The sequence below is a fragment of the Sturnus vulgaris genome, chromosome 24 (genome assembly GCF_052056855.1).
Source record: "Sturnus vulgaris isolate bStuVul1 chromosome 24, bStuVul1.hap1, whole genome shotgun sequence".
NCBI lineage: Eukaryota > Metazoa > Chordata > Aves > Passeriformes > Sturnidae > Sturnus > Sturnus vulgaris.
Window position 1 is genome coordinate 819388 of NC_142266.1, and position 22866 is coordinate 842253.

The 22866-nt window shown below is 47.6% G+C and overlaps 1 protein-coding gene across 4 annotated transcripts in view; it reads left to right on the forward strand.

The window, feature by feature from the left end:
* The window catches only part of EPB41 (erythrocyte membrane protein band 4.1), a 94868-nt gene that overhangs the window by 6975 nt on the left and 65027 nt on the right, over window positions 1-22866 (forward strand). The window contains exon 1 of one of the 4 annotated variants that reach the window (XM_088178355.1): window positions 1419-2682. The exons of 1 other annotated variant lie outside the window; for it this stretch is intronic. The gene's annotated coding sequence lies outside the window, so the exon portion shown is untranslated. 2 more of the 4 variants (XM_088178339.1, XM_088178338.1) reach the window with 2 other exon arrangements.

A 22866-nucleotide genomic window follows, 5' to 3' on the forward strand; every position in this document is an offset into this window, starting at 1 on the left:
GCCCATGGGCCTGCCATGGCTCCACCTGCAGCCTTGCCCTGGAGGGATGTTCCTTGAATGGGATATCCCTTGAACGGGCTGTGACTAGCTTATCTCAGCCCTCCTGGAAGGATGCTCCTTAGATTGGCACACCTATTCTTATCATGGTGAGCTATCCTCAAAAAGCTTCTGTTATCCCACCATGCCCTACTACCCATGTTAATCCTTTGTAATCCATTGGTCTTTCCCCCTTGGTACCACCCTTGCTTTCCCCCATAAAAACCCCAGTTTTCCCCCCTGTTCTTGAGGGAGCTGTCATCCCTGGCTCCCTTTGCAGAGCTGTTGGATAATAAAGGAATCTCTCTGGAATCTCCATATGACGCCCCTGTCTCTGAGTCTGGGACAGCTTCGCAAGCAGAGCTGAAATCACTGAGCTGATCACTGTGGCCACGGCCACTGCTTGCTGAGGTTTATCCGGCGGCCAGGAGACCTGCCAAAAGACCCCCTAGAAGGCAGTCCCTTGTGGGACTCTCTCTGGGAAGGTTGGTGGCTTTCTGGGTCTGGAGCATCGGATCTCCACGGACCACCTCAGCAGCCAGTAATCCTGGAGGCACATCCCGAGGAGATGCAGGGAGGAGATGGGGCAAAGTCTAAAAATGGAAACCACTGCGAATGTTGTCCAGCATTCAGTCCCAAACCTGCAGGGTCTGTGACCAGTTTTGCTGACACCATAGAGGGCTGAGTTTCCAGGGAAGGCTGTGTTGGTTTGAGGAGAGATAGTACACTAAAGCATCTCCTGGCCATCCTAAAAACCCTGCCCAGGTTGTGGCAGCCACTACTGTCTCTGTCCCGGTGAACTGCTCGATTGGATCCTCAAAAGCTGCTTTGGAGACTGCAGCGCTCACATACAGCACCAAAATCAGGGGACCAGTGCCTATAGGTGAGTTGCACTAGCATCTTGAGACCTGTGCAGGCTGCTGCGGGCAGAGAAGTTTTCTGCACGCAACACCTGAATTTTTCCTCATTTTGTTTTCTCACAATTGGAGCCTGATGTTCTGTAGACCATTTACAGCCGCAGCTGGGATCCTGCTCGCCATGGGCAGAGATGACATTGGCTGTGGGCGCTTTTGAGGAACACCTGTCCTGTGGGGCAGCATGGCCCTGCTGAGGCTGCTGCTGGCATCCAAACCCAGAAGGAACGATTCCTGCCCTGTAATTAAGCTCTTCTGCTCCTGTTCACCACACTACTGAGCTGTCTCATGGATGTGCTCCTCACAGCTGCTCTGGATCCTCTGTGTGGCTCTGAAGCTGGAGATGACTTTCCAAGAGAGCCACCTGCAAAGGGCAAGATCTCCATCCATGTCATGTTGGGGTGAGGTATGTGGGCTGGGAACCTTTGACTGTGAAGACTTTTCCCTGACTACATGCTGTGTGAATTCTTCTGGCAAGGCACACCCTAGCTCCTTGGTGAGGAGAGCCCTTCTGGCTGTTCATGCTGGCAGGGCTGGGCAAGATGGAGGTGTTTTCCCATCCTTCAGCTAAGAGACTGAGGCTGCCTCTTGAAAGGAGAGCTGCTCTCTACCTGCACCCAGGCTGGATAATAACACTTAAAAAACAAATGGTGCTCCAGCTTCTCTGCTGGTTCAGTAGTTTGGGTTTTCTGTCTTGATGAAGATGATGGCACTGGGATTGTTGGCATCATGGTGCATCCCAAAGGATGGGTATGAGCTTGTGCCCATCTCTCCACCTGCTCTCATGGAAGGTGTCCCTGCCCGTGGCAGTGGGTTGGAATGAGATTAACTTTAAGGTGCCTTCCAACAAACCATTCCATGATTCTGTGATTCTCTGGCATGGCAGGGTGACTGTTGAGTGTGGCATCACGCCAGACTTGTGCCACAAGTGCTTGACTGTGTGTTCCTGTGAGGTAGGTCCCTGTACCCTCAGAGCGGCTGTTGTGTAGGCTGAAGATCTGTGGGCCCTGGTGTGTGCCCACCAGGGCACACAGCCAGCCTTGCCACGGCTGGGAGCACCGCTGCTCTCTTGAATCTCTTCACTTAGTTAATGATCCTTTTGTTGAGAGGATTAGGGTTTAGAGGCCTCTGGCCGAGTGTTAATTAAATTAAGGCTCATGGTGTTTTGTGGAATTTTTGAAGCCCAGTAGAGGGCTCAGCTGGAGCCCTGTGGAGCTGGGACTGGCCGTGCTGGGCTGTGTCCAGCCTCCAGAAGTTTGCACGAGAAGTTACATAAGGCTGGAGGAGCTGGAGGGGTGCACGGGGCCAGCCCGCAGCCTCCACGGAGCTCGCTGCTCCCGCAGCCCGGTTGTGCCCGGAGCTTGGCAGAGCCTGGCCTGTGCCCTGGGGCCGGCCTGGGAGGCTGTACTCATCGGTGTCTGTACGCACCGGGAGGTGGTTCTCACGGGAGGTGATACTCACTGGGAGGCGATACTCACGGGAGGCGATACTCACGGCAGTCTGTACTCGCTGGGAGGCGATACTCACAGGAGGCTGGCAGGCACGGGGTGCCTGCGTCACTGCTCACTGTATTATCAGTGTTAGGTAATGCCGAGCTGATGTTTTGGTTTTTTTTTTTCCCTTCTCCAGTTGGTGTTTACATTTCTAAGAAGTGGCTGACTGTGAACCTCCGGTTCCACCTTCATTAGTGGAAGTGTCAGATACTGGAGTTTGTTCTTGTTGCTTTGCTCATGTGGGTACAATTGTGAGCACTTGGCTTTGTGGTTTCAGGGTTTTTTCTGGTGGGTGCATGGGTTTTCCTGTTTAGCTGGAACTGCTTTTTAACCAGTGTCCTTTCTCCTTTCTCTTCTATCCATTGCCCCACGATGGATTTTGGTGCCTCACCTGTGCGGTTGGCCTGGCTCTGTCATCTCTGGGTAAGTACCTGCTTTGTTAAATCCGTGGGCGGAAATGGTTGGAACAAGTTGCTTTAACTTAGTGATCGGACTTATTTAAATAATGAACTGACCTGTTTATTCTGTCTTAAACTCTGAAGCATTGGCTGTTGTCAAACAGCATGATTTATTGTTCATGTATGTGTGAAGATTTTGGATATTGAAAAGCACTTAGTTGGCCTGGAAATTGCTGTATTTTATAATATGAAGAAGCTCTCAGTAGTAGTTTTTCCTACAGCCTAGGCTGTGGGGCATTAACCTGGGGATAAAAACACACTAAATACTATCAAGTGAGCAAATGGAGGGGAAAATATTTTTGCAAATGAAAGCAATGCTTCCTCTTCTTCCCAGGATGTCTCCTGGCATCTGTTGGTGGCAAGTCAGCGCTGTGGCTGTGAAAGGCTCTCTGATGGCACTAATGCACCACTTTGCCTCTTGCAAACCATGGGTGTTTGGGGCTTTGCAGGGCACAGAGAGGAGCCTGAGGCTGTTCTGGCAGGAGATGAGGGGAAATGTGCGTCGAACTTGGAGAAGAGTATCAGGCACTGATGTTTTCAGTTTGTGTTCATGGAGAGTCTCTTTGCTTGGGGGGAAAATTGCCCTGGTGGGGTGGATTCTGATGGTTTCCCTGCAGAGGTTTGGTGCCTGCCATGAACTTGGCTGTGAGGTGGTGTTTGTATATTAAAGTCTCTGAGGACAAGGTGTGTGTTCTCAGGGTGGAGGGAAGGAAGAGATCTGCTTGGTGAGGCTGTTTCTCTGGATGCAGTGGTGCCTTTGCATCGAGGCTGTGTTCTCTGGAAACGTCAGTTACTTTTTTAAAATTCAAACTGTCCTCCTGCTAAGCTTTCCCCTCTCCTCTCCATTACTCCTCTTCTCTAGTAATACCCTCTCCTCTCCCAGTAAGGGAAAGAGCTGAGCACATTTAGAGCAGCTCTGCTCCGTGACTGAGTATTCCATGTGCTGCCAGTCATTGATGAAAGACTTGAAGGGAAAGCAGAGGAAGGTGCTGGGAACAGATTGCTTTATTCTTAAACTTGATATCATTATACAGTGCCTCATGGTGGGGCAGGAGAGATGAATCAAATCCAAGCATAAACTTGTTCTTACTCAGAAGTGAGCACTTTATTTGGAAGATGACCAGCTGCCTCTTGAGCTGAATGAGCTTTGCTACCAAATCTCCAAAAGCAGGATTGTTAATTAACTAGAAAACCTGCCTTGATCAGAAGTGCTAAGCTCCAACCCCACCAAACACCCAACAGCCATTTGAATGCAGAATAAAACTCCTCCACGTGGAAGGTACAGCTGGAAGCTGCTGTGAGCTCGGATGTGGAGCAAGATACAAGTGCTCACTTGCACGATGGTTGGAATGGGTTAGTGAGAGGCAAAGCTATAACAGCACAGCAGCTGAGCTGTGCCAGGGTAGCCTGGAGCAAGTCCTTGGCCAGAGAGTCTTCCTGCTCAGTGCTTGAGCAGACCCTCAGGACAGTCACCCATCTGGCTGTCTATGACAAGTCTCTGGTCAAGGCTGAATTTCTTCCTTGGGAAACACTGATAACCTGGACAATCCCTGGTTTGCTCTCCCCAGAGCAGTCTCCATGTTACTTTTGCCTGATTTCTTGCATGTATTGCACAGAAAGGAGAGAGCTGCATTTTGGTGGTCTTGCTTGTTACAGGCTTTGGAGGTTTTGATCCTCATATGAGATGAAATTTGTGGCTTGCTGAATAATTGGTCTCAATCTTTGTCAGCAAACGAGAAAGCTACGTGGTACTTTGTTGGGGATGGCAAAGATAAAGGGGGTGTGGTACAGTTTCACTGGCTCAGGGACAGCCCTGACCCTCACTCAGCAGAGAAAACAGCAGGCTCAGATTGCCTCTCTATCTTTAAGCCTAGCTTATCTCATAGGTAAACATAAAATGCATAGGAGTTTTAGTAATATGATCTCCTCTCCTGACCTGGTAAGTGTTGGGCATCGGTCCTGAAAGTAACACACCAGCAGCTTCCATGGAGGGAAGCCGGGAGTAGCTGTGGGGCAGAAACCATGAAGGAAAATGCTGAAAATGCAAGAGGAGCCTCTGTTGGGGATTTTGCTTTTGACCTTCAAGCTGAGATTCACCTAAGTTGCCATTATTTAAAGCCTGTCAAGAAATCCAAGGTGAAGTCATTGCTGAAAAATTGTTCAGAGCTGTGTCTGTAGTGGTAAGTGCAGTGTCCATTCATGGACTGCATTTGGGCTCTGTCTCCATATGGTGAGACCAGTGATGCTGGAAGCCACGTGCTGTTATCTTTATCTACATATTGTTTCATTCTATCCCAGCATTCATGGGTGACCTGCAGAAGGGCACTGCTTTGCTTGTTGTGTTGCGTTGTGAAATTGGGTCTCCCCTTAGTTCTTGTTTATGCATAGCCCAAAGAGGAAGAACAAATGAAATTTCCAGCATTTTTCAGTGAGATTTTCTTCTTTAACCTCTCCTGTTGGTCGACAGTGCCTGAACATGAGGCCACATGGGCAAGAAGGCAAAGGACACATGGCCTGTACCAGCACTAGTGTGGCCAGCAGGACCAGGGCAGTCCCCCTGTACTGGCCACTGGTGAGGCCAAACCTTGAATCCTGGGGTCAGTGTAGGCCCTTCACAACAAGAAAGACACTGAGGGGCTGGAGCGTGTCCAGGGAAAGGAACAGAGCTGGGGAAGGGGCTGGAGCAACAGGAGCAACTGGAGGAGCTGGGGTGGCTCAGCGTGGAGAAAAGGAGGCTCAGGGGGGACCTTCTGTCTCTCCACAACCCCTCGACAGAAGGGGGCAGCTGGGGGGAGATCAGTCAGGGAACAAGGGACAGAACGAGAGGAAATGGCCTCAAGCTGTGCCAGGGGAGGTTTAAATTGGATATTAGGGAAAAACTTCTTCATGGAAAAGGTCATCAAGCACTGGCACAGGCTACCAGTGATGGAGCAGTGGCAATGATGGAGTCCTCGTTTAAAATCCATGTAGATACGGCACTTAGGGGCATGGGTTACTGGTGGGCGTGACAGTGGTGGGTTCATGATTAGACTCTTTGATCTTGAAGGGCTTTTCCGACCTAAATGATTCCATGATTCTATAGAAATGTGGCAGCAGGGTATCTCTTTCACTTGTCCCACTCTGTCAGAGGAGACCATGGTCTCCAACGTGGTGTTAAGTTCTAGGGCCGCTTAGCTCAATGTTTTCACTTTGTTGCTTTGTAAAGCACTGAAAACAGTTCTCATTGTGGCATTCAAAATAGCAGTGCTGCCCTCTGAACTACCATCTAATTAAATGAAAGCAAAAACTCCAAAGCAAGTGAGAGTTCTCTTGCGTAAGAAAAGCTGTTTTAGTTGACCTAAAAACCGACATTGAAAACCAGCCTAAACAGAGATGATTTCCCTCCCAGCTCCGTGGGCTGTGCAGAGCAGTTGCTACTGTTCTTGGAGAGCCATTCATGCCGTGGCAGCTGTGAGCTCACTTCAAAACAGTTATGCCTTTGAGACTTGCTTCCCTTTTGCCTTATGGTTGGAGAAAACCTGCTGTGGAGACAAATAATTAGTAATAAAAGATGGCAGCTTAATGATTATTAGCTTTTCTGACATGGCCCGCAGTGAGTGCAGGATGAGATCGATGTCTCCAACCTGCTGCTGCATCTCCTCCTGCTCCAGAGATTTACTGTGTGCACTGTTACTGTGCAGCCTCGGTGTACCTGCAGAACGCTCTGAACTAACAGAGTTGTTATTTATTTTAGTAACAAACCTTTTTGGACTCTTGGCAATTAACTGTGACAATGGCAGTATCCTTCCTGCCCTTGGCTCCCCCTCTCTCCATCTATGCCCACAGCTTTGCTTGGCAACCTTATCCCCCTCGCCCTCCTCAATTTCTTCAATTCTGTCTATAAATATGAACCACTTTTGGTTCTCTTAATAAAATAAGCATGGAAAGTTAGTACCTTAAAAAAGCCTCAAAATACCTTATTTTGAGATCCAGAAAACTTGGCAGCAGTGGGATGCTATCCTCTGGGATTCTGTCTTATTGATATTAATCTTTTTGAAACTGGTATCCATGACTGCCAGTTTCAGAGGTTAATATACTGCATTTCAAGCAAGGTCTTTTTAATTTGTGATATGGAAATGTGCACCAATTAATCATTGTGCACCTGCAGAAATGCCTCTGGGCAGACTTTGGCTGTGCTCTGTTAGGTTCTGGAAGCATCCACAGGCAGGACTCAGTAACGAGTCTCATCCAGGGACAAACCCTGCGAGGTCCAAGGATGTGTCAGGCAGGGGATGCAGCAGAACAAGTTGGTCCTTGTTCAGAGAAAAAATAATGGTTAGAAGTTGTATTTGTTCTCCACAGTAAAGTTTAATTTAAATAAATGTTAGGTTTTGCCAGGTGTCCCTCACTGATGCACAGGTCTAGCTCTCAGTCACCAATTGCTGTCTGTTGACTAGTGCTGGGTTCATGGCTTGTATGAATTTTCTGCCTGGCCTTTGGATTTTAGTGCAGACCTGAATCCTCTCTGCCAAGTATCTGCCTCCAACTTACTGCTACGTACATACTAGTCTTAAATAAACCCTGATTTTGAAGCTGTCCTTCCCCAAACCAAAGAGCTTTAAGCATTTTAAAGCCAAGGGATTCTCTTTGTCCAAAAAGAGCGTAACAGTATGGAGTCAAATCTCCTTCACTGAATTGGTGCCTTTCTGGGGAGAAGCTGCAGTTGAAAACACACCTAACCTGATGTTATTTAAAGAAGCCAGAGCCTCTCTTGGCTACATTTTGACTCCTCATCCATGCAAGGAGTAAATAATCCCCTGACATCTTTTGTTTGTAGTGCAGCTTGGTTGCCTCCCGGCTGGAGCGCTGGTCTCTAGGTGGCAATCACTGTTATTTTTGGGTGCATTTCAAGAAAGGTTGCATAGCTGAGCTTGTCCCCTGCTGAAGGGACAGCTGCCTCTCTGGCCAGGCTGGCTGGTCTGCTTGGCTTAGGAGGCTGATGCAAGGGCTTGAATTTCTTCCTGCTGCCCAAATATAGGAGTTTCCAGCAACATTCCTTAAAGAGGAGGAGGGAGTCAAGTGCTGTCTGTGAGCACATTCCTCTGGTTTTAGTTTTTTACTGAGCCTGCTGGGAAATGAAATCCTGGTAAATGCTTGGAAGGAGGGTGAGCTCTTGAGGTGATGGAGATGAGTGTGCTGTGGGGACAGTCTGAGGCTCCTGTAATGGTTTTTTCCATGGTTCAGTCAGTTTCTTGGATTGTTTCTGGAGCTCAGGCTCATGCCACACTGACTCTGCCTTTTCCTGAGCCTGCACTGCTTGTACTCACAGCATCACCTGTAGTCTATTCTCCAGGATTTGTTAAGCTCTTTCTAGATCCTTTCAGTGCAGCCACTCGTGTGTTTAATACTTCCTACTCATACTTGAGAGGAAAAGCATTTCTCTGTCAATGTAGAAACACTCACCATATGAACACTTGATCCTGCAGGCTTGCAGCTGACCTCCTCTTACCTTTAATACTGCATCTTGGCAGAAATGCGCTTTACATGCTGACTCTAAGCCCTAACTCTAAACAAAGCTGGCTCTCCAGAAGCTGTTCCTCCCTGCACTGGCACACAGCCTGGAGAGAACTCAAGCTCCTCTTCTGTTTTATTCCTCTTTCTACTTGGACCTTGTCTGCTGTGCTGCAAGACACTGACTCAAATGAACATCAGCTTCATACAAATCAATGAAGCCCATGACAGGAGCTTTTTGTATCAATTAACCAGATTGCAGGTGGGATGGGAATTCCTGGGTATACAGACTTAGTTCCCAGCCACCCTGTCTGCTTTCCCCATCTGCCCAAATGGGATCCATATGAGCTATCCCAGTACCAAAAAAATCTAATGGCTAAAAAATGGGATTCTTTTGCCCATGGGAAAGAACACATGGTTTTAGTTTAGCAACAGCAGCCTTTAAAGGCTACAAATTACAGTCAACAAAAGAAAACTCTCCTGAAGGAAACCACAAAGAAAAGAATGGGAGAAGCAGTTTGGATTTAGGAAAGTTGGAGGTGAACTACCCTGATGCCAAGTGTGATTCCAATACCTAAATCACTCAGTCTCTTTAGCTATGAAGAGTGCTCCTTGGCTCTTTAATAACTATCTCAGCAATGAATCAATGGTTGGTTTTGAAGAGTAATATGATGGGCTGGACTAGATTTAATCTTTGGTTAAATACTTGATACAGAGCCAGGTGAGTGTAGATCTTCCAGGTTGCCTTCACTGTGCACACCATCCATCAGTTGAAGCAATGCAGTGCAGTGTTCTAGACCTTAGTGAAAATTCCCAGAGTTTGCAGTTCAGCCTGTCAGAGGCTTTTTCAGCAGAGAATTCTGTGCTGGAGAGGGGGGTGGGCAGGGGAGAAAGGCAGCCTTAGTTGAAATATCCTTTCCTTCCAAGTGAATCATTTACCTGCAATATCTTAATTCTAGATCACCATTGTACAGGAACGTGAAGCTTGAGAAGTCAAAGGGAGGTTTCCTTTCCTCCTTATTCTTGTCTTCTGCTCACGGCCAGCACTGTTGATGGTGACAGCAAAGCTGGAAGAGGAGCCAAGGGCCGAGGGCCAGGAGCTGGCAAAACTGAGCCACCTGCTCTCCTCCCACCTTGTTTGCTCTTGTGAAATGGCTGCTGCTGCAATGGAGAGTGTCACTTGTTTGCAAAGTGTGTGTGTGGCACAGAAATGGAGTGTTCCTGTTGTCTGTTCACATACATGCGTGTAATAATACAGCTCATTTAGAGCAGGATGGATAAAAGATTCATCAAGCTTAATTTTTTTGTTTTCCTAGAACTTGGTGTAATCCCGAGTATTTCTCTTCACTTTAAATCCTGCTTGCTTTGGGGGAGGGAGGACAGCACCAGTGTGATGCACAATTGCTTTGTTTAGATTGGGAATTCCGCACTGGTGAAGCTCCTCAGGGCAAAGAGGAGAGCTCTGTGCCTTTTATTGTTGTGCCAGTAATGCTCTGGGCAGTGTTCCCTAGCACTGGTGTAAACTGGGAGCCTTGTTTTACAACAAATCCCACCAGGAGTGTATCCTGTGGCGCCTAGAGTGCTGGATCATCTTACAAAGATCTGTTCTATGAAGAACTTAACTTGAGCTGGATTTAATCTGCTATCTGGATGCTCCTAGGATGCTGCAGTGTGTCCTGCTGAGCTGCTTGCAAGTGCCTGCACATTACCCAGGCAGAGGGCTGGGTTTGGCATTGTCCTCCACGACCCAGCTGGTTTGCACTGTCCGAATCCATCAGGATCTGAGCGCGCCCAGTGACCTTTCACCTTGTGGGGAACAACCTCTGCCTTAGCGACCCCAAACACATGCCTAAAATTAATATAATTCCTGTCCTTATTCCTATACCCAGCGGGCAAATACCAAGAAATCCTGACTTATTAAAATAATTCGCAGTCTCTAAATGACTCCCATAAAGTGACTTAAACCAGCTGTAACTGGGAGAGTTCTTTAAATAGTTGCAATCCAGGCTTGGCACAGGGCAAACTGTTCTTATAGGGAAGAATTTAAGAAATTTCCATTTCTTCATATGGGATTTCAGAGGTCAGTTTGGGGCTGTGTAGGAAGGAAAAAAGTTAGATGCTAATCCAGTGACTTCCAGCAGAAGTGTGGTGGTGATGGATGTATTTCCATGTGCACAAGAGTGACGGTTTTGGGTTTCCTTTTTCCACGCATTTTCTGCTCCCTATAAAAAATTTCTTTGGTGTATGCTCAGGTTCCCTTGCCTCCGAAGAACATTTTTCAGGCTACCGTGGCATAAACCAAGTGCATCTTTTTGTATCTGATAACTTTTTAGTTTCTCTTCCTTTAGCTTTGAAGCCAGTCAAGCTCTCAGCCATTTGTTTGGGGTCTGAAGCGGTGACAGCATCCTTTGCCCTCACACACAGCACGTCGGCAGCTTGCACTAGTGCTCCCTGTGGATAAATGCTTCACTGGGGAATACAAAATGCAGGAGTTGCTGCTCTCTGTTTCAGCTGCTGGCAGATGGAGTTGGGGATCATCTGGTGATCTGAGCACAGTGGATGATACGTTGTGTGGTGTTAAATCACCACTTGGATGCTAAGTTTTTGTTGCCCTGGTCCTTCCTCCACGTAATCTGCTGTGTGTGGTGTACAATGAAGCAGTGTGGGTTTGGTTGCTTGTTTTTCTTAGTTGCAAGAAGCTGTTGCTAAACAAAAATTGTAGTTTATTTGCTCCATAGTTTTCTCCTCAAAGCCCATCGGACTGGTATTTCTCTTCTGGCAGTGTTTTAAGCCCACCCGTGGGTGAGCAAAGGTAGCACTTGTGGTGGGTCAGCACTGAACATCTGATGCTCCTCCATGCATTGCCTAGGCTATTAAAATGTGTTAATTTATTGCACTGGGGACTCAAGTCAGAGCTTCAGGGCATGTTTCAAAGGAACTACCTGTCCCTAATGTAGGAGCAGCGACTTAGAGCTGCCAGATCTTTCCCAGACTTTTTTTAATTAGATCTTTTTAGTGCTCATCTAAGTCCAAGGAAACCACCAAGTAGTCCAGATGTAAGGCAAAAATATATGTCTTCCCTCTTAAGGAGCTTTTTGCAAGTGGTCTCAATACTGAGACAAAGGGGAGCTGCCCTGTTCTTCTTGGCAGAACTGGGTGTCATAGACGCATAAAGGAGAAGGGGTAAATAGCTGAGAAAAGCATGTTACTTTTTCTAAAAAGCTGGGTATTTTTAGCTCCCATTTAGCACAAATGCCCTCAGTATGTGAGTGGCTCTTTTTAGGTCGGTCCCAGTAAGGGCTCAGCATGGTGATGGAGCCATCTCAGCCAGGGTGTGCATCAGCCTCGGTTATTATCTGCTGATGAAGAGGCAAGGCGCTTGCTCTTTATTTAAGCAGAATAATGTGCCTGAGACCTTAATTCTCTTTGGGAGACAAACGGAGATGCCTTGGTGCCAGGTGTATTTTGGAATTGTGCAAATCTATGAGGGAGATTTGTTTCCTGAGCTGGGCAGGCTGGCTTCATCCTTGCTGGAGCCTTTGCAAGTGCTCAAGAGGCACTGGGCAGTGTTTTGGTCTGATGTATGTAGCAGAGAGAGCTGGACAGCTCTGCTTGATTCTAATTTGGCTGTGAGGAAAATCCAGTCCATGCTGGAGATGCAGGATTCCAGAGCAGGGGCAGGGCGGGCTCCTCAGTGGGGCTGTGCTGGGCTCCTGGCGGGGAGTGCCTTGTTGACTAAGCGCTCGCCACCTCAATTGTCGTTTTTTGGCTTGCCACAGACTGAGGCGCAGTACCTGTCCGATTACGAATGGCCTTATGCTTAAAAAAATAAGACTATAATAACAGCATAAAGAAAACCCCAACGCCCTCCCTACCTTTCTTCGTACACTCCTCCTTGCTTCTTCGGCCCGAGTTTCCCTTCAGCTGAGCCACGACTTTCTTTGGGAGCCAGCGAACGCTATTTAAAATCTAGGTCACGGAGGGAGGGGGAGCGGCGCGCAGGGCCCTTCCTGTCCCCTTCCTACTAGGGCCGTGCGGCGCCAAATTATCGCTCTCCCGCCATCATCACCTTAGCGGGGGTGGTGGTGGCGGCAGGAGCAGGCGATAATCCCGTTATTTCAGCCTCTCGCTGTTGGGGAGCTGTTGTGGCGGGCTCAGGAAGGCGCTCCGGGCGCTCCCTCCGGGCCGCCCGCGGGAGGGAAACGTGAGGGAACGGGATGGGGGGGGAGCCAGCAGGGGGCGCACGCTCCCCCGCCCGCGCCGCCAGCCGCGGTTTCCCCGTAGCCAATGGCGAGGCGGCGCTGGCGTCCCGCCCCTCGTCCTCGGCCAATGAGAACTTACTACAGTGTTGTGGGGGGAGGAGGCGGCGCCGGGGTGGCAGAGCCGCGGGCGGGCGGCAGCGGGCGCGCGGCAGCGGGTGCGGAGGAACGGGGACCAGAGCGACCGGTTGGGCACGGCACAGCCCCGGGCTGCCGCACCGCTGCGGGGGCTCTGAGGGGCCCGCTGTGAGGCCGTCGGGAGTCTCGCGCGGGGGCGGCCGGGTAAGTGCGCGCGGGAGCGTGTGCGCGGCGCGGGGGAGCGCGCGCGGCCTTTGCGCGGCGGGTGCGTGTCCCCGTGTCCGTGCCCCCGTGCCCGCAAACGGCGGGTCGGTGCGTGCCCACGGTCTCTGTGCGGGTGGGCACGTGCATGTGCGCGTGTGGTTGTGCGCTGTGTGTGCGCGTTCATCTGCGCAAGGTGCATCTGCACGGCGAGTGTGTGCGGTCAGTGTGCCTGTGCGTGTAAAGGGTGCGTGTGCGTAGGGTGTTGGAGTGTACACGCCTGGTCTGCACCAGCACCCTGTGTGTGTAGTTTGTATCGGGGGGTGTGGTGTGACTGCTGTGAGCTCTGCGTGTGAGCGCTGCATGTATAACGTATAACGCAGTGTGTGTGCAAGCTGTGCGTGTGTGTGCATCGTGTGTCTGTGCCCACCGGGTGAGTGTGCGTGGTGTTTCTGTGTGCGCCCTGTGTCTGTATGTACTGTGCCGTGTGTGCAGCTTGTGTGTGTGTGCCCTGTGTGTGCACAGTGTATCTGTGTGTGCGCGGCTCGTGTGCGAGCGCTCCGTGGGGCTGTGTGTGACATGGAGTACTGGAAGTCAAAAGGCTGAGACTCAGCCCGAGACAGATTCTGCAGGAGGCAAGAAGTGGGGATAGCAGGATGGGGGGGGACAGCTCGGGGGAACTGGCACCCAGTGTCCCCGTCTGCTGGGGCGGGGTTGCCTGGGCTGCCGTGGCTGAGCTGGGATCCCCAGCTCTGCCCGGAGTCCATTGTGCAGGAGGAGGAGCAGGGAGATATGGCGGGGAAGGGCTGTCAGGGAAGTGCTTCGGTCTCCACAGACCGATGACTGCTCACCCACCCATGGGGACAAATGTGGATGCTGTGGTCTGGCATCAGTCAGGCAAGAACTCTTTCCTGTCCATGCATCCTGGTTTCCTCTGAATTCTAGCTCAAGAAAACACCTTGGCCCACTGGGAAGTGATGCTCTTACTAATTTTCCACCAAAGTGTATTTCTATTTCCTGTCTCCAGCGAGGCACTGTTTGTAATGAAAATTACTCCATAAGGTCTGGAATTAGTTAAAATCCACCTGACTTCTGAGTGCTGCAGCTGCGAGTGTCCCAATTCTTCACTTCCTTGTTTTTTGGGAAAAAGGAACTTGTTCGCTCTTTGTGCACTGGTTTGGGGAAGCTGTTTTTGGGCAGGGTCTGGCAGCTCTTCCCACTGTGGCTGTGTAAATGGTAATTCAAGAATTGCGTGTTCGGTGGTGGAGAGAATCTTAGAGATTGTCTACTTTCTGAGGTAGATGCTATGTTGGTTCAGTTACAATTTTATGTGTTAATTTAATTAAGATACTGGAGAAGCAAGGCAAAATGGTCCCTTTCATCCAAATGATTCCATGAAAATCTTATTTTATTATTAGCAGTACCACAAACTCACTTTTTGTCTTACATTGCTCTTTCCATTTAGGATTTGAAGGCTTTTCAAACATGCTGGATTTTGGCTTGCCTTGGTTTGCAAGATCTGGAGGGATGGTCTTTGAATGAGTGATTCTTATTCACAGTAGAGATATGTAAATATAACCCCTGTAAGGTCTTGTGGGGCAGAGAATATGCTGGGTCTGGATGAGGAATGTGGAGAGAACCCTGTCTGCTGTTACTCCTGTGGTGCTGTGGAGTGCAGTTCCTTTCACAGTTAGCTAACTCGTGTCACTGCCCCAGGATCTGCTCCCTTTGCTTCAAAGGTTGCTTTGTGGAGATCCAAAGTAGGTTGTTTTTCTTTTCTAATGGCTGGTCCAGCCATATTTTTAATGTATTGAAGGTTTTCCTGCAGCATTGTGGTGGTTGTTAAGGGCTGTGCGTCACATGTCAGTGGTGCTGATACTCTTGATGTTTATATTTGACATCATCTTGCATCTTCAGTTGCATTTCTGGGGCAATTTTGAGCGTTGGATGGGATTTAAAAGGTAGTAGGGTCCTTTGCATATCTCTGCTGTCATGGCCTTAATAAAGAAGGTGAGGATTTTCTAGGATTCCCACGGACAAGCATAATCTGCTGCGGAAGGTAAATATCAGGATAAACATAGTGTATGCTCCTTACCTTGAAAACTCAATTAGAGCCTTATGAAGCAGAGAGAAGGATGATTTTTTTTTCCTAATATAAAAGCATTCATTATTTCCTGTATCAATTTTAGATGATGAGAACAGGAATTACCTGTGTTTTCATCTGATCTCACGATTGCAAGTTAAAACAAATAATCTTATCAGAAGCAAAGCATTTCATGAGAAAGCAGCAATCCTGAGGAGTAAGGATACCTCGTGGTCTGTCTCCAAACACTGTGTGTTCTTAAAGCCTACAAATGCTTCAGGCACTGATACTCCAGACCTACAGCTCCTGGCTCCAGTATGTCCCTGCCAAGTGCCTGTGTGCTCTGCATGAGCATTCACGGTGTTTATCATTTGACAGCATTTGATTTTCAGAAAGCAGTAAAACAATGTTTCTCCTACTGCCCCATTTACTGCTTGTTGAGCAGATATTTGATGGATGGGACATAGGCTGGCGAGGATGTGGCTTATTTAGTGAGCAACCACCTCCACAAATTGATTAATTAGAGATCAAACTGTTGCTCTGCTGGGATAGTTTGCAGGGATGCTGGGATGCTCCATTGCATTGATACATTGACAGGTGGATGATGATGATGGTGTTATGAATGTGGCATGTAACATGCTGGAATAAAGATGTATGTACAGAAGGGTTGCTGATGGAGGACAGTGGCTCTGTACTGGGGTTTCACCAGCAGTAATTTGGCATCTCAAAGGAATCTTGGATTTTTGGGGTCAGCAGGTGAACCTCAGACCCTTCATCCTTGGATGTTCAGTGGAACATCAGTTGGCTGAGTATCCACAGCATCTGACTAGGAGTTTCTCCTCAAACATCTTTCCTTCTGTTCCCAAATGAGGGGTATGTGCTGAGAGCTTCTTGATTTGGGGGAACCGTGCCAGTACCTGTGTCACTGCCAGGTGGATTTTTCTTCAGCCCCTGACTGCCATATTTGATACATTTCTTAGAAAAAGCCCTAGAAATCAGTTAAGCTCAAAGATCTCGTGTCCATGCTGAGTGGGAAAGCTCTGGGCTCTTCCCAGGTATCCAGGCCAGGGATCCCTGCTCCTAGTGGGAGCTTCCCACCCCTCTGTGGATGGAAGCATGTGTGGGTGGGGCTGCACTGGGGAGATAGAGGCTGTACTGGTGTGCCACACTGGGTTAGTGTCTGAACTTGCTGGAGCTCCTTTTACATTCCTGAGAATAAGGGAAGATGAATCTAAGGGCTTTAATAGGACAGTTATGAGGGTCCCTGCAGCAGCCCTATGGATGCAAATAATTTCCTATCATAAACCTTACTATGTACTTTTAAACTGCACTACAGATCTATTGGCTCCTCTCTAACTTCTGTGCAATTTTCTTAGAGCGTTAAGGAATAGTAGATAGGTTGTTGAGGCTTGGAGCTGTGTTTGTTGCTGTCGTGTATTTCTCCAGGGAAGTTCAATATAAGGCTTTGCATCAGGAGTGGAAATTGCAGTCTGGGCCTGGGGATCTTTTGCAATGATTATTCTGCTTTCTTGGTGCTTGGCCTTTGTTGTAATCTTGTGTAGATTAAGCAGGCGAGGATGCATAAAGATTTCCCTGTATGTGTCTTATCTACTACTGTTTTGATCAGTATTGTGCTTTCTTAAGTTGCAAAGAACTTTGCAGGATGCGGCATAGCAGGGATTTATCTTTGTCCATCAGATGGATTAGGTAGGCATGTTTATGGCTTGTACTTAATCCAGATTAATATTATTAGTTTCTTTACGTTCAGTCGGTTGTTTACGCTTGTTTTCTGTTCATGTGAGTTTTTGCTTGTGTAATGCCACTCACATTATGTATTAAAAGCCAGTGCTTTTAATTTGTCCATGTAGATCATGTAGATGGACTAAATCTTTCTCTTGCTCTTTTTTCTTTTTTTTTTTTCTTTTTTTAAATGAAGCAGTTCCACAGAAAGGGAAATTGTGTGGGCTTGGGGGGTGTGTTCAAGCAATCGTACTCTTCCAGGGCATGCTCTTCCAGACCCTGCTGCATTTCTGATCTGGGATTTTTAAACAAATTCCCATGCCACCTTGCTTTAGCTGCTGTGCTCAGAGCAAATGTTGTCGACAGCAGTGGTTTGTAATTTATAATTTATAAAGTCTCACAGCGCTTGAACTCTAGTGCTTTTTGAGGGGACTGAGAATTTTGTATCTCTCTGATCTCGGTGCAGAACCTAAAAGATATAGGAAGATGAGCAGCTCAGGGGAGTGTTTCTTCTTGCAGTGGAAGAGCTCCATGGCTGCCTGGTTGTGTGGCTGCAGCCACAGTGCTGGGTGCTTCCCTCCCACATGTGTATTTTTGGGGAGCAGCCCAGTCCATTTGCTGATGAGGGTGAGTGCCATGTGATGTCAGCCTGGCTTTCAGACAGGGTCACACCATAGAATAACCCTCTATGGCTACCTCAGGACCTGGAGCCCAGACCTCTGGAGGCCCCTTTGCTCTGTCAAAATTGAGTTCTTCTTACAGGGATCAGCTCAGCCTGAGATGTAACCACAGCAAAACACGCCACGGCTGGAGCCTGGGGATGGGAGTACGCTTTGAAAGCAGTGGAAAAAGAATTGGGCTGGTTAGCTATTTCTATGAAAACCACAATTCCTTTAGACCCTCTGGTCACTGGTTGTAGGCTGATTATTCCACTCCTTCCCCGCCCCATGGAATGTGTGTGTGAGACAGATAATTAAAAGCTTTTAGTGAAATAAATAACTTAAGCTTCTCACGCGCCTTTATAGTAGAACTGCAGAGTCAAACCCTTGCAGGTGGAAGATGGCGTGGGCTGCTGCTGGTCCCACAGCATCTCCTTACCTTCCCATGCTGGCATGGCCTTGGAGCATGATTCCATGTAGACTTCACCCCTAGGGCCTGTATATCAGTGAACATGTGAGTGAGCAGGGTGTAAGTGGGGGCAGTCCCATCCCATTGTGTCCAGGGCTCCAGGCTGTGTTTAGTCCCTGCTATTCAAACTGCTCAGAAGACAGGATTAATAATTCCCACCTGAGTTCATCTGCAATGCCTGTGTGCAAATGAATCAAAAGCATGAGCTCGTCTTTGCAATTCACTCATGAGATGGTCTGGATGCTCCTGGAAGGCTTGAAGGGTGGTTTGGTTTTATCCCATTGACATGGAGCATGATAGAACGTTTTATACTACAGACCCAGTTTCTGCCTCTTGAGAGCTGCCTGCAGTGCCTTGAGTGAGGCACTTAGAAAATGAGAAACATGCAGCTGGTGACCATTCCTGGGGAGTTTTAGGAGTCATTTTTCATTGGGCAGGGGGTGGTTCGTAGAAGGATAAAAATCTTTCAAGTCCAGCTTGAGCTGCCCTAGCCAGCAAATATTTTTCCTCCTGCAGCCCTGCCTTGCATGCTGCCTTCCAGTTTCTGAACCAATGGATAAGAGGGCCCTATAACTAATGTCATAGAATCTCCTGAGTTGGAAGGGACCCACAAGGATCATCAAGTCCAACTCCTGGCCCTGCACAGGATGCCCCAGCAATCCTACCCTGTGCATCCTTGAGAGGGTTGTCCATTGTCCAAATGCTCCTAGAGCTCTGGCAGCCTCAGGGCTTTGGCCATTCCCAGGGAGTCTGTCAGTGCCTGACCATCCTGTGGGGGAAGAAACTTTTCCTGGTATCTCACCTAAATGTGTATCTTTTATTTCCCCTCTTAACACGAGGGCCAGAGGAGAGCAGGATGCCCTGGGACTTTAAGGGAAAATGCAAATTTTAGTCAGTGCAGAGGCAGCTCAGGGTGACATTTTGCAGACTGACAAAAAGCTTGCTTAAATCCCCAAACAAAAACTGCTGGTCTGTCCTTTAAATACTGGCTTCTGTGTGTGTGTAGTGTTTTAGTCCTGTTGACAAAGACACATATCATGGCAGTGTCACGTTGACGTGCACATCAGACACAAGTCAGTGGGACTCTCCAGGGATGCAGCCCCTTGGAGAAGAGTCATGGTGAGCTGTCACCCTCCTGGTACAAGAGAGTCCTCCTGTCCTTCATGTACCAGGAAAACTCAGCTGCTCATTTGGTCTGAAAAATCTTGAAATCCAGCATTAGACCAAAGTTTTCTGGCATAAATACCTGTTTTACAACTGTTGTTTGGCAGTGAATTGACAGGCAAGATGGAAATTGTGTGTTTAAATTGTGGGGGTGGTTGTTGGTCTGAAGTCAGAAGAAGTCACCTAACCAGCATCCCTCTTTGTCCTGCATGAGTGTGTGTAAGTGTATCGAGGCAGTAGAAAGGCCGTTTATGATGTAAACATACCCTGACACAGACAGAAGGCAGACCCCTATAGCTTGTAGGAGGAAGGGGTCATATTCCATGCAAGAAAACAGCATTTTTAGGACCATTAGTAGCATGCATTACAATTTGAGCAGGGAGAAACCAGGTGGGATGAGTACCAGGCACTTCCTGGTATCCTTCCATCCCTCCTCCTGGGAAGTACCAGCACTGCTCCCGTGTTCCTCCTTTCCTCCTGGGATTGGTGCCGGTGGCTGATGCTGATATCGCTGCCTTTTTATCTCCAACTGCCAACTTGAAAGTTGAGTGTGTGTGGTGAAAAGCTAGTGAGAGTCTTGGTGAATATGCACATGAAGTAGCAACATGATAAACTTGGTGTGGGCTGCCTGGTCCAGCTGTGGGAATAACTTTCATTGAGGAAAAGCTGAAAGCTTTTAGGGCCTGGAGAAGAGTTCAGGTACAGAGAAAATGTGAGTTTTCAGCTGTTCATATGTATTTCTAGTCAAAAGGGTTTAAGGACCCTCACACTTTCTCGAAGAGAGGAAACAACTAGAAAGAGAAACTGTTTTAGAAGCGGAGAATGTAAAGTGTATATATATTGCTTTTCCATGGATTTTCATGTGCAGCCGGGCCCCCCCAAGTGTTTAATCATGATGGAAAAGGGGTCTTGCAGACATGTGAGTTTGCTGACTCACACAGATGAGCTGGCTTCGTTCTTTAGGGCTTCCTGAAAAATTCAATATTGTCAGGATGGCCCTGGAGAAGAAGCTTATCTGCAGTGGGAGCCACTGCATCAGCGTGGGAAGGGTATGCTGGTGATAGTGGAGGAAAATGGCCATGTGCTGAATTCCTCTGATACTGCTTCTAGTGAGCGCCATAGTTTCTTCAGACTTCTGGAGGAGTTTGTTGTTGTTGTAACAACTGCTTCTGTTATTTCCATCAGCTCTACGTAGATGCTGCCTTCAAAAAAAACACTTCCTTTATGGGTGGCAGTATCAGTTTGTTTGCTCCCACTGGTCTGTCTTCTTTCCTTCACTCCTCCAGGAAATGGTGGTATAAAGCTGGGGTTGGTTGATGAGGTCAGAGCAGTTGCTGTACCCATCCCTGTGCAGGACCTCATCCCTACCCATCTCTTCAGTGAGGTTTGGGATGCTTCATCCCCTTGATAACAAGAACCCAAGGGACTTGTGGTGTCCAAGCATTTTCGTCTCAAAAAGTGACCTTTTTTCCTCTGTTACACACTGAAGCAAGTTTTTTTATTTTGTTTTGTTCTGAAGCAAGATGTTTTGTGTAGCTGGTATCTCCCATCCCCTCAGTTTTGGGGTACCAATGCAGAAAACATTCCTCTTCTTGATTCAGGTGTTCTTCCTCCCACCTGCAAACACCCATCGGATGCCGATGGGGAAATGAGCAGTGATATGGACAGCGTTAGTGGCTTCATTTTTTGCGGCTGCTGCTCTTGGCTTATTTAAAAATGATGATTAACTCTCTTCATCTACCCTGATGATGGTGTATGGCGATATTCCTTTTGCAAAGATGTGGTTTATTAAAAACAGAGTCCCTGTTGCATGCTGAATCGAGAGGGAGCGCTCGGGGAAGCTGAATCTATTAGTGCTACTTGCCTGTGTGCCTCCAGAGGCAGGAATAGGAGTGGGTAATGGACATGAGGCATGAATTCACAAAGCAAGGAGGCTTGCAATTACAGAGAAATTTAGTATTACACCGTGGTGCTTTTCTTGCACGTTTCTTTCTTTTTATAATTGAGCTGGACTCTCCAGCATGAGCATTGCTTGGTTATTGCACTGGTGGGTTTGATCTGCACGGTGCTAATCACAGCAAAGGCTAGTGATCTGGGAATGCAAATACATTATACACGGCATATGCAAATACAGTGGAATTAAGCTTTTTTCTCCTTTCTTTGAGGTAGATGCACTGCATCTGTGCCAGTGATAAGGTTGTCTGCAGACACAGGTGAAGGAGAGGTGCCAGCGCCCTGTGCCCACAGCTCTGTCACACACAGCTTCAGGAGGCTGGAAGGTGTGCACAGAGCTCGTTGGTGTCTCAGTGAGGTGCTAACCTGGTTACAGGGTTGGCTCTGTTTCCTGGGCTGATGCTGCTGGGGGAAGTGGTTGTATGTTAACCATTTCTCAGGATTTCTCAGCAATAACAGTTGTAAATCATTCCTGTGGTATGAGCAGATGCAGAAAGCTCTCAGCCCTGGTTTTGCTGTGCAGAGGTACCACCTCCTGCCTGGCCTTTGAAAACACAAATGTAGGGAAACAAAGAACTCTGCCTTTTTGATATATTAACTACAAAATCAGCTGAAAATTTGAGGATAGATTCTGCTTGTTTTGGAAACAGGTTAACCTTCTGAAACTGCTGACTGTGGCAGAAAACCAAGGAGTGATGAGTTATACTGAAACTGAGGTTTAAATAATTGTAACTTTCATAGCACTTCATCTTTACCACTAGAAAAACACTATAGGATTGGTGAAGAACATTTGTTTTTTTACTGAAACGCTTGTTCTAATAAGTTTTCTAGACTGGAGGGGAGAGAACACCAACTGGAGCTGCAGCTGTGCACCTCTGAAACAAGAAGTTTGTGAGTGGGTGGTTCCTGTCTACCTCAAGTATTTGCTTGTGTTTTTCCCCAGTTCCCTTCAGCAGAAGCACTCCCTAAGAAAATATTTTGAGACATTTCTTTAAAACTAAAAACAAGTGGAGAGAGAAAAGCACAAAAATTGTTGTAAAATGTCAGAGCTTTGCTATTGGAGCAAGAATGTTTGGGATTTAGGAAAACACACGACTGAGCATCATCTCAACATCTCTATGTCAGCCAAGCCCAGCACTTGCTCAGTTCCATATCTCCAGAAGGAAGTGATTGGAGAACGTGCAGTTTTTGTCTGCTTTTCCAAGTTAATCTTCTTGCCCTGCTTTCCCACCCATGGATTGTGGTTTTGCCTAGTCACAAGGTGTTTCATGGGTGCAGTCAGTTCAGGTGCTGCAAGTCAGAGATGTCTGGGGATGAGTCACTAGAGCTCAGGATGGGGCAAGTTTCTCAAAAACAAGAAAACAGGCTTTGTGAAAACTTAAAATTAAGAGTTGATTCCCAGACACGAAAGGATCCAGACCTCTTGATATCAGAAGTGCTGAGCTCTTTGAGGGTGCGTTGGGAAATTTGAGGCTTGAAATTTGTTGCTGTATTAAAAAAAAAAAAAAAAAAGTGTTTTTGCTGCTCCAAGCAGTGAATTATATCTTTTTAAAAATGCAAAATGGAAAAAAAAATCGGCTTGGAGCAGTGCAGATATTTGATTTTTAAGCTGATAATTTGTCACACAAGAAATTAGCCAGTGTACCCAGCGCTCTCCCTTCTGGCTGTTGCAGTGATCATGTATGGGATCTGCACTTACTGCAGAGAAAAATGGATGTGGCACTTGCATTTTAGTTGGAGGACTGGCTTTTTTTTTTTTTACTGACTCTTTTGAATCTCTGTAAATGGGGATGCCTGTTTTTCGTTTGGAATCTGAGATCCACCCATCTGGTACTAATGAAGTGATTAGTATAAGCCACCTGCAGCAGA